The following is a 13,276-nucleotide window of genomic DNA, read 5'->3' on the forward strand; positions in this document are numbered from 1 at the left end:
CCATGCGATTCATTCATCACCCACACTCTCGAGTGATGGTTTACTTCTACTCTTGCCCTACTAACAATAGCAATCAGTTCAAATCCTGCCCTACCAACAATAGCAATCAGTTCAAAGCCCATCAACAATCAGTTGACATCCATCATGAGCGACACAGGAGCTCCAGAATTATGATTTCGTTGTCATAGATAGGGACAACCAGCTTCCAAGAGATCTTTTCCTAAAAGCCTCTGATGCGAGTACCACACTTGCATTCCTGAACACATGAATTTGGCAGGCCTCATCTGACATTCAAACCCATTCCTCATTGCCTCGAATCCATGAAGAACACTTACATATCCTGCAATCAAGCCGACATGCCCACCTCACGGATTCGAGGCAATGAGGAATCGTCTCCTTGCAGGTCAAAGGCAAAGGCAATCAAGCCGACACTTACATATCCTGCAATCGTCTCCTGATCTTTTCTCACTTTACGCTTGTTCTTATGATGGCCGATGCCTCCCACATCGAAATCCAAAACTGGCTCACCCGAAATCCCCTAAACATGGCCCTCGGTATGCAAAATGGCATATGAAGATTTTCAAGATAAAATTTTTAGACCAACATGAAGAGAACTCTAATTTCTAGGTGGAGACTTAGATAAATCACATATATCGTCTCACACACAATCAAATAATCATAAGCATTATTAATAAAAGCATGAAGGAAGAGAATACAACACATGCCTGTGACGTCAACTGGTGGAACTCGGATCCCCTTAGCCTGCGACTGCAGTGCTCGACTCCTCACCATAGGAACCTCCACTCTACCCTCGCGACCATCAGTAATCCTCAGAGTGGCTGGAGCAGGTGCCCTCACTGCTCCTATCAACAACTCCGGATAGTCGACCTTCTTGTGGCCCACTTGGTTGTAGTGAAAACATAACAGGCTCGTCCCTTGGGGACAATCTCTGCTGACATGAGCAAACCTAACACACTCGTAGCAACCCATATCCTTAGATCTACAAACACCATCGTGTTGCACTAACCTCAACCCCGTTGGCCCCTCAATCGCTAATCATAAGTCTTGGGTCTCTTCGCAGGACCCTCAGCTGGTTGCACCTGTTCTGGGTTCCTCTTCCCCAGGTGCTGCAGATCAATCTCCGATTGTGAGGCTCTAGCAATCATGTCCTCCAAAGTCCAACAAGTTGAAAAGCTTACAAACTTCCTGATATCGTCTTTCAGCATATCATGATACCTCACTTTCCTCATCTCCTCATCTACAACATACTATGGAACCAAAAGAGCTCTCTCCCTAAACTTGGCGGTGATCTTTGCCACAGTCTCAATCATGTGCTGAAGGTCCTAAAACTCCTTCGCCGCCTGTTGCACGACAATAGCTGGTGCAAACTCCGCCGTAAAATTGGGTCACAAAATCATCCCAAGTCATTGTCTTAATGGCTTCGCCTCCCAAAGAGAGATCTACCTACTCCCACCAATCTCAAGCTCTGTCTTTTAGAAGACATGAAGAAAATATGATCCTCAACCCCTTAGGCCAGAAACTCGTCCAAAAAATGTTGACCATATCCGCTAATCGCCTCCTACTAGCAATGGGGTCCTTTTCTCCAAAGAACCTGGGAGCTCCATAAGCACGAAACTCGCAGAAGGAAAGAGGGCGAGCTCCCATAATAGCCATAATCTATGTGCAGAATGTGTGACAACCCGAAATTTCTATCTTGAATAGTTGTTCAAATCAATCAAGGTTGGACTCATTTTGCTATCTTCTAGCATTGTTTAGAGTCAATTAGAGCTTTTTAAGCCTAGTACATATAAGAAATGAGTGTTAGGAAGTATCTGCTTGAGTCCATTCTGCACCAAGCAAGCCATAAACTTCATCATGTGGAGTTTACGACCACACCATATGAGTTTACGGCCGTAAACTCAAGGTGGTCGTAAACTCATGCTATAAACATGATATTCCATCCTTATTCCTCTTTATTCACCATTTCAACCTCAAGAACTTGAATTCTCTCTCAAATATCATAGAATCTTCATTTTTATCTTCCAAAAATGTAAGTTTTTCATCCCTTGTTTAGTTGATACATCTCATTATCTAGTATCACCCTTTGATTTCATCCATTAACTTCATCTTTTGGGTTTGATCTTCAAGATCACCAAGAACACCTACTAAGTTCTTGGACTTCAAACACCCCTAAAGGCTTCTAAACTCGTAAGTACCTTCCTATGTGCATTACTTACTAGTTATGCTACTTGAAATCATCCAATATCCAAGATCAAAGAGAGTTTACGGCCAAGAGCATCTCCCTTGGCCGTAAACCCTTGCTAAGTCTTCTAGTTGGACATAAACTCTTCCTTAAGGCTTGGATTGGGTCTAGAACACTTCCATGATGTTTGTATGACCTTAAATCACTTTTTGGCACAAAACTTCTTGAGTTTACAACCGCAAACTCATAGGGCCGTAAACCCTATGGCCGCAAACTCATAGGGCCGTAAACCCTATGGCCGCAAACTCAAAGGGCCGTGAACACTTGGCCGTAAACACCATTAGGTGGCCATACACCCCTTATATGCAATCCTTAGTACTTTTAACACGTCAATCTAAGTGTTTCCTAAGTCCTAGGGTGTTTTTTCTTACATGATTAGTGGTTTAAACACTAATTATATACATATATGTGTCATTATATGCTTATTAGGATCCATTGTGCTCAAGTCTTCACTTGACACTTAGCATCCTACAAACCGATCGTTCATTTGTATAACTTACTACAGGTGAGTTCATACCCCCGTATTTTCATAGTTTTTACTGTTTGGGGGGGGGGGGATACAAGTCTAACACAAAGTTCTTGTGTTATAAACAAGTGATTTCAAATATCTTATCAAAATGGATTTCAGTTATCATCAAATCAAATGGTTTTCAATGTTTGTTTCAAAACGACATCAAGTCACTAAAAATAGATTTCAAAATATCAAACTTCTTTTAATTGTTTTTATAAACTTTTATTTCTCCCAAAAATCATACTAGTATATATATATATATATATATATATATATATATATATATATATATATATATATATATATATATATATATATATATATATATATATATATATATATATATATATAAATAAGATTTAAAAGGCTTAGGACTGATAACCCACTTTGGTTCATTTTCCTTGTTTGGATGTGGGATTATAAGTATCAGTTATTTGTCCGAGTGTCATTTAAATTTTACTTATATATAATTGTATATGTATACAAGTATAAAAGTTAGTTCATTAAGTTCAATTACCCTTTGTAACATGTTGAGAAAGGGGCTACATTCATGAATACTCGTTATCTAATCAGAAAGTACATATAAATTATAATAGGTATAATTTATGACTCTCAGAACATTAAATCACGATCCAAGTATACTAAAGTACATTAATTTACAAGAAAAAAGGTTTGATTTAAAACTATTCAAGGGTATACATCTTTCAGATAAATGTTAAGCATACTAATTCAAGAACATACAGTCAGTCATTTATTTCAGAAAGATTGGGTTTTTCATAACTATTATACATGTAACGTTTATATGCTTTTATGAGTCAAGTAGTACAGGTTGTTTAATTCATTTAAACAATATAGTTAAAGTCCTGACATTATAACCAAAATCTCCAGTCGTGGATCGAAACAATGTGTGTATAGATCTATATTGGGATTGACAACCCCGCACTCGGACTGCTAGCTACAGTCAGGCATACACGCCTGTGAGTGACAAATTGTTATCAACATGTTTACAGCGCATTCATAGCGTTGGGTCAGGCCACCTAGTCAGTATGGTTATAATAACTCATATAAAGATATTAACAACACGCTAGTGTATAATTAACTAAACTTAAGTACCTTTTCAAAGTACTAGCTTACAAGATACAGTTTACAGTATTACATTGGTTTACAAATAGAACAGTTTTATGTATCAAAAACTACTTTTCATATATAGTAGAAAATATAGGATTTTCTGGAACAGTTTACATATTCAAGAAACAGAAACATTCTTTCCATATAAATACTTATGCACTCACTCAAATTTATGTTGATACTCTCTTTTCAAATTACTTGTATTCTCAGGGAATCAGTAGACAGGTACTCCCCGAGCTTTTGACAAGATGGAGCCATTTATGTTATGTCTTTTTCTTTTGTATAACTATTTGGTTTCAGTATACTATAATGAAACACATGTAAATACTTATACTTTTTAAATACAGTGGTTGTTTGTACTCTGATTACTATAATGCATGTGTTGTGATACTACAAATGAAGTCCTCTACCCCCTGACGTTTCTGCCATCTGGTTTAGGGGTGTGACAGATTGGTATCAGAGCATTTTTTATAGTGAACTCAATATATCATTCCATAAAAGATATACAAACTATAAATACATTTGGGGCTGAGAGCTCTGACTATAAGTATACTTTTTAAAAATTTATGTATTTTTATAAGAAGTATACTAACACTCATATCTGCAAGTACAATATCACAGTCATAAGAACTTAAAAGTATTTGGATGTTGAACATTACAGTCAAACCTGGGCATTTATGTAATCATATCTGGATTTAATATAGCCTGATCAACTATATTGATTTAAGATATGACCAACATGTGTTTGGGAGTGATAGTGGTATTGTGACATGTCTAAAACTTACCAATTATACATATTCAGAAGAACTCTAGAACAGAACATAAAGATTAAAATATTATAGGGGTATTTTAGGCACCATATACTAATAACAAACATGTGAAAACAATAGAACAATTAAGGGTAGAACTATAAATATTAAGGGTATTTTAGGCACTATATACTAATAACAAACATGTGAAAACAATAGAACAATTAAGGGTAGAACTATAAATATTAAGGGTATATTACAATTATATATAATTAAAGTTATATAGACTTAGAATATGTGATTTAGCTTCATTTCATGTTCCTTGTTTGGTTGTGGATTTAGAGTCCGGTCATTTAATCAAAGGTCGAATATACCCAAGTTATATATAATTAGTATACACTTTATAATTAGAGTAATATCTAGAACATTTCATACATTACTTGTTAACTGTAGGTCTCTCTCGTAGAAACTTGTATCATTCGTTACTAACAATATTCTATATCTCTTATCCCTATTCTCGTTTATATAACAATGGCTGGATTTCATTTACCCGGAGACTCGTACTTCCCCGATCAAGAATAATATGCAGAGCTAGAAGAAAATTATGAAATTCCCTTAGATGATGATTTTGCAGAAAAGTTTCCTGAAGACAATGATTCCGAATCAGAAGCCTGTAATCCACCACCAGTTGCTCAAAATCCTAACCCTCGTCCGACTTTTCAAGGCCCGACACGTCCGTGGGTGGAAAGCCTGGAAACATGGAGTCAAGAGCAGGGTCAACCCATGCCATACAACGGAGACCGAAGCTTCTACAACTTGAGCGAAGGAGGCTCAGCAGATAGAGTCCTGCTAATTCTGGTCTGTAGGGTTGCTTGAAATGAAATACAGGGTAGGACAGCCATCAACCGTATTATGGAAGTTGATGCCAATTCAAGAGTTAATACAGTCCGCATTCATCGTCTTGAAGATGCTCATGACAGAGCTACGAGAGACAATGAGTCTCTGTTGCAAGAGTTAGCCGTAACTCGAGCTGAAGTCATAGAGCTTCAAACACGTCTGACAGTATATGAGAGACATCTGCTTGTTGTGGAACGTCAACTGGCGGAGTTGAGGTTTCGTCCAAGTGGTACCCATCGCCATTTGAAGATGCTCTACTCATTTCATGTTCACTCTTTTGGTTATAATTTAAGTCTACGGATAGGTTCTAGCATTATTTTTCATGTTTTTCAGTAAGACCACGAAATTTTTTATTTCGGTGGGTCTGTATGATGTCGATGTTTTTCTTAGAATTTGGTGTATTGTAGACCTGTTTACGGTCAAATTTTCCAGATATTATGTATTCAATACACCAATTTAATCGACATGCATTTGCTTACTCTCTGAAAAATAACCATTCAATTTTATATCATTCTGTTACAAGTTGTACTTGTCGTAGACTTCTATTTCCAATTCATTACAAGATTCATGTTGGACTATATATTTTAGTTCAGAGATATCAAAATTTATATTCACTCTCGATATCTTACCATCCTTGTATCTTTTGACTTTTATAGAAAAAGATGTATCCTCGTAGAAATCCAAGACGTAACACTGTTAATGAAGCACCGGTGCCATCTCCGCCACCACCTCCTCAGTTCGAAGCCGCTATGTTCCAAACGGCCGTCACGGCGGCTGTAGCTGCTGCCATGTCACATATCAATACTCCTGGTGCTAGTGGGTCGGGAGCTGGTGCACATCCTTCAAACCATGGCGAGAGTCATGGTCATTTGCAAGAGTGCACTTACAAAGATTTTTCCAATGCCAAACCCAGGACCTTTAATGGGACTGGGGGAGTTATGGTGTTAAAACAGTGGATAGAGAAGACAGAAGCAATTTTTGAAATCTGCTCCTGCCCAGAGAGCAGCAAAGTCAAATTCGCTGCTTGTACTTTTTCGGATAGAGCTTTAACGTGTTGGAATGGCCACGTTAAGTCACTTACTCTAGTAGTGGCTAACTCGATCAGCTGGGAGAACTTAAAAGCCATGCTTATGCGGCACTACTGTCCGTGAGGGGAAATTCAGAAGCTCGAGCAGGAGCTCTGGGGTCTTACGATGGTTGGTTCTGACATATCAACCTATACTAGTAGATTCTGTGATCTGGCAATTCTTTGTCCAGATATGGTTCCTCTCGAAAGCAAAAAGATTGAGAGATATATTTGGGGTATGTCGCCCCAAATTTAGTCAAGTGTTTTAGCTTCGAAGCCTATTACTTTTGACAGTGCCAAGGAGCTGGCACAATCTCTTATCGACCACGGAGCCCGTCAAAACTCAGTGGTTACTGTACCAGAACAACCGAAGGGAAACAACAACATCAACAATGACAACAACAACAGCAAGAAGAAGGGTAGGAACAAGAGGAAGTGCAATTTTCACCATACCTGCTGCTATTCCCGTTAACCCTGCACCAGCTAAGCCATATGCTGGTAATCTCCCTAAGTGCAACAAGTGCAATTTTCACCATAATGGAAATTGCAGGGAAATGCAGTGTCGTAACTGCAACAGAAAATGGCATACTGCCCGATTCTGTAGAGCACCACCCCAACTACTTAACCAAGTACCTACCGCTGGAGTAGGTCAAACATGCTACCAGTGTGGTGAAGTGGGGCATTTCAAGAGAGATTGTCCTAAAGCTGGAAATGTCGGTGGAGTTAGGAGAATTTTAGCATTGGGTCACGAAGAAGCAGTAGCGGATCACGCAGTAGTCACGGGTACGTTCCTTCTCAACAACATTTATGCATGCATTCTATTTGATTGTGGTGCTGAGAAGAGTTTTGTGAGCCATAATTTCAAACACTTGTTAAATCAAAACTCCCAACCACTAAAAGAAACATTCTCAGTCGAAATGGCTAATGGGAAATCTGAATCCACCAACGATATATACATAGGATGTACTCTTACCTTGAATAACTTTTCGTTCCCAATAGACCTTATGTCGGTCTCTATCAAAAGTGTCGATGTCATAATAGGTATGGATTGGATGTGTCCTAACCATGCTGACATCCTATGCTATGAAAGAGACATTCGTCTGAACTTGCCAACTAACAAAACTCTTGTTATTTATGACGACAAACCCAGAATGAACCTCCAGATCGTTTCTTGCATCAAGGCACAGAAGTACCTTCGTAAAGAGTACTGTGCTTTCTTAGCTCACGTGCTAGACAAAAAGCAAGAAATGAAAGATATCGCGAGCATACCTGAGGTCTACAAATTTCCCGACATTTTTCCCGATGATCTTCCAGGAGTGCCTCCTGAACGACAAGTCGAATTCAGAATCGACTTAATCCCTGGGGCTACCCCTCTAGCTAAATCCCCCTATCGTCTTGCACCTTCTGAAATGCAGGAATTATCCAGCCAACTTAATGAACTCCTTAGCAAAGGTTTTATAAGACCAAGCTTCTCACCCTGGGGAGCACCGGTCTTGTTCGTGAAGAAGAAGGATGGATCATTACGTATGTGCACAAACTACCGTGAGCTGAATAAACTTACCATTAAGAATCGTTACCCTCTGCCTCACATTGACGATCTGTTCAACCAACTTCAGGGTGCGAGCTACTTCTCAAAGATAGACTTAAGATCCGGGTATCACCAGTTACGGATTTTGGAGGATGATATTCCCAAAACCGCGTTCAGAACTCGTTATGGTCATTACGAGTTCGTAGTGATGCCATTCGGATTGACGAATGCACCTGGTGTGTTCATGGATCTAATGAACAGAGTGTGTCGTCCATTCCTGGACAAATTCGTCATAGTCTTTATCGACGACATCCTTATCTACTCAAGAAGTGAAGAGGAACATAGCCAACATCTTCGTCAAGTATTGCAAACTCTTAGATCAGAAAAACTCTACGCGAAGTTTTCAAAGTGTGAATTTTGGATCAGGAAGGTTGATTTCCTAGGTCACATGGTCAGTTTAGAAGGAATACACGTCGATCCTTCCAAAATAAAGGCCATTGAAAACTGGTCAGCACCCAAAACACCTACAGAAATCCGTCAATTCTTAGGTCTTGCTGGCTATTATCGCAGATTCATTCAGAATTTCTCTCGAATAGCTAAGCCTCTTACCACCCTGACGCAAAAAGGTGTAACTTTTAGCTGGGGAGAAAAGCAAGAAACAACGTTCCAAACATTGAAACGAGCTTGGTGTAGTGCACCGATCCTGTCTCTTCCTGAAGGGATAGAGGATTTCGTAGTGTACTGTGATGCTTCTAATCAAGGACTTGGATGTGTTCTTATGCAAAGAGGAAATGTTATATCCTATGCCTCAAGACAGCTAAAGACACATGAAGTCAACTATACAACACATGACCTTGAACTAGGAGCAGTAATATTTTCTCTGAAGATCTGGAGACATTACTTATATGGCACGAAATGCACAGTATTCACGGACCATAAAAGTCTCCAACATATCTTCAATCAGAAAGAGTTGAACATGAGACAACGACGATGGGTGGAGCTAATGAACGACTACGATTGTGAAATTCTTTATCACCCTGGTAAAGCTAACGTAGTAGCTGATGCCCTTAGTAGAAAAGAATACTCGGGATGACGAGTAAAGTCGTTAACCATGACAATCTATTCACATCTGTCCACACAGATCAGAGAGGCTCAACTCGAGGCCTTAAAACCTGAAAATGTGGCGGGTGAAACCTTGAGAGGAGTGGATAAAAACTTTAAAGTCAGGGATGATGGAGTCTATTGTTTCATGAACCGGATATGGACACCAAAGTTTGGTGGTTACAGAGACGTGGTTATGAATGAGGCACACAAAACCCAATACTCCATTCATCCGGATTCAGAAAAGATGTACCTGGACCTCAAGAAACTATACTTGTGGCCTAACATGAAGGCCGAAATTGCTACCTTTGTGGGCAAGTGCCTTACTTGTGCCAAGGTCAAGGTAGAATACCAGAAACCTTCAGCTTTATTACAACAACCTGAAATCCCTGAATGGAAGTGGGAACGGATTACAATAGATTTCATAACCAAGTTACCCAAAACATCGGGTGGTTATGATACCATTTGGGTAATCGTCGATAGATTAACCAAATCCGCGCACTTCTTACCAATCAAAGAGACCGACAAGATGGAGAAGCTAACAAGAACTTACCTCAAAGAAATTGTTAGACTGCATGGTGTGCCAATATCTATTATTTCTGACCGAGATAGTAGATTCACTTCTCGTTTTTTGGCAGTCTTTACAAAAATCTTTGGGAACTAAGATGGACATGAGTACAGCCTACCATCCACAAACTAGCGGACAAAGTGAGAGGACGATTCAAACTTTAGAAGATATGTTGCGAGCTTGTGTGATATAATTTGGAAAAGCATGGGATACTCATTTACCCCTTGTCGAATTCTCCTATAATAACTGTTATCACACTAGCATAAAGGTTGCTCCTTTTGAAGCTCTCTATGGCCGCAAGTGCAGATCTCCTCTGTGTTGGGCTGAAGTAGGTGAGACGCAGCTGGATAGAAGTCAAGTTCCTGACAGTACTCTCACTGGTCCGGAAATCATTCGTTAAACCACGGACAAAATCGTATAAATCCGAGAGCGACTTAAAGCTTCCAGAGATAGACAGAAAAGCTACGCTGACAAAAGAAGAAAACCTTTGGAATTCCAGGTTGGAGATCGCGTCATGTTGAAAGTCTCACCCTGGAAAGGCATGATACGCTTTGGGAAGCGTGACAAGATTAATCGATGATACATAGGACCATTCGATATTCTTGCTAGAATCGGTCCAGTAGCTTACAAACTCTGACTACCTCGAGAACTAAGCAACATACATCCTGTTTTCCACGTATCGAAATTGAAAAAGTGTCTGTCCGACGAGACTCTTGTTATCCCACTCGACGAGATCGAGATTGACGAGAGCCTCAACTTCATGGACCGAGAGGTCAAGCAAATCAAGCAAAGTCGTATCCCGATAGTGAAGGTTCGCTGGAATGCCAAGCGAGGACCTGAATTCACTTGGGAGCGTGAGGATCAAATGAAACTGAAATATCCTCATCTTTTCGTTAAGTTATTTGTAATAGCTTATTTGTTAAACTCTAATTTCGGGACAAAATTCTCTCTAACCGGGGGGGGGGGATGATGTGACAACCCGAAATTTCTATCTTGAATAGTTGTTCAAATCAATCAAGGTTGGACTCATTTTGCTATCTTCTAGCATTGTTTAGAGTCAATTAGAGCGTTTTAAGCCTAGTACATCCAAGAAATGAGTGTTAGGAAGTAGCTGCTTGAGCCCATTCTGCACCAAGCAAGCCATAAACTTCATCATGTGGAGTTTACGACCACACCATATGATTTTATGGCCGTAAACTCAAGGTGGCCGTAAACTCATGCTATAAATATGATATTCCATCCTTATTCCTCTTTATTCACCATTTCAACCTCAAGAACTTGAATTCTCTCTCAAGTATCATAGAATCTTCATTTTTATCTTCCAAAAATGTAAGTGTTTCATCCCTTGTTTATTTGATACATCTCATTATCTAGTATCACCCTTTGATTTCATCCATTAACTTCATCTTTTGGTTTTGATCTTCAAGATCACCAAGAACACCTACTAAGTTCTTGGACTTCAAACACCCCTAAAGGCTTCTAAACTCGTAAGTACCTTCCTATGTGCATTACTTACTAGTTCTGCTACTTGAAATCATCCAATATCCAAGATCAAAGAGAGTTTACAGCCAAGAGCATCTCCCTTGGGCGTAAACCCTTGTTAAGTCTTCTAGTTGGACATAAACTCTTCCTTAAGGATTGGATTGGGACTAGAACACTTCTATGATGTTTGTATGACCTTAAATCACTTTTTGGCACAAAACTTCTTGAGTTTACGACCGCAAACTCATAGGGCCATAAACCCTATGGCCGCAAACTCATAGGGCCGTCAACCCTATGGCCGCAAACTCAAAGGGCCGTGAACACTTGGCCGTAAACACCATTAGGTGGCCATACACCCCTTATATGCATTCCTTAGTACTTTTAACACTTCAATCTAAGTGTTTCCTAAGTCCTAGGGTGTTTTTCCTTACATGATTATTTGTTTAAACAGTAATTATATACATATATGTGTCATTATATGCTTATTAGGATCCATTGTGCTCAAGTCTTCACTTGACACTTACCATCCTACAAACCGATCTTTCATTCGTATAACTTACTACAGGTGAGTTCACACCCCCGTATTTTCATAGTTTTTACTGTTTTAGGGGGGGGATACAAGTCTAACACAAAGTTCTTGTGTTATAAACAAGTGATTTCAAATATCTTATCAAAATGGATTTCAGTTATCATCAAATCAAATCCTTTTCAATGTTTGTTTCAAAACGACATCAAGTCACTAAAAATGGATTTCAAAATATCAAACTTCTTTTAATTGTTTTTATAAACTTTTATTTCTCCCAAAAATCATACTAGTATATATATATATATATATATATATATATATATATATATATATATATATATATATATATTTATATAAATAAGATTTAAAAGGCTTAGAAATGATAACCCACTCTGGTTCCTTTTCCTTGTTTGGATGTGGGATTATAAGTATTAGTTATTTGTCCGAGTGTCATTTAAATTTTACTTATATATAATTGTATATGTATACAAGTATAAAAGTTAGTTCATTAAGTTCAATTACCCTTTGTAACATGTTGAGAAAGGGGTTACATTCATGAATACTCGTTATCTAATCAGAAAGTACATATAAATTATAATAGGTATAATTTATGACTCTCAGAACATTAAATCACGATCCAAGTATACTAAAGTACATTAATTTACAAGAAAAAAGGTTTGATTTAAAACTATTCAAGGGTATACATCTTTCAGATAAATGTTAAGCATACTAATTCAAGAACATACAGTCAGTAATTTATTTCAGAAAGATTGGGTTTTTCATAACTATTATACATGTAACGTTTATATGCTTTTATGAGTCAAGTAGTACAGGTTGTTTAATTCATTTAAACAATATAGTTAAAGTCCTGACATTATAACCAAAATCTCCAGTCGGGGATCGAAACAATGTGTGTATAGATCTATATTGGGATTGACAACCCCGCACTCGGACTGCTAGCTACAGTCAGGCATACACGCCTGTGAGTGACAAATTGTTATCAACATGTTTACAGCGCATTCATAGCGTTGGGTCAGCACACCTAGTCAGTCTGGTTATAATAACTCATATAAAGATATTAACAACACGTTAGTGTATAATTAACTAAACTTAAGTACCTTTTCAAAGTACTAGCTTACAAGATACAGTTTACAGTATTACATTGGTTTACAAATAGAACAGTTTTATGTATCAAAAACTATTTTTCATATAAAACAAAAAATATAGGATTTTCTGGAACAGCTTACATATTCAAGAAACAGAAACATTCTTTCAATATAAATACATATGCACTCACTCAACTTTATGTTGATACTCTCTTTTGAAATTACTTGTATTATCAAGGAATTAGTAGACAGGTACTCCCCGAGCTTTTGAGAAGATGGAGCCATTTATGTCATGTCTTTTTCTTTTGTATAACTATTTGGTTTCAGTATACTATAATGAAACACATGTAA

The sequence above is a fragment of the Lactuca virosa genome, chromosome 9 (genome assembly GCF_052849685.1).
Source record: "Lactuca virosa cultivar CGN04683 chromosome 9, Lactuca_virosa_CGN04683_v6, whole genome shotgun sequence".
In the NCBI taxonomy this organism is placed as follows: Eukaryota; Viridiplantae; Streptophyta; class Magnoliopsida; order Asterales; family Asteraceae; genus Lactuca; species Lactuca virosa.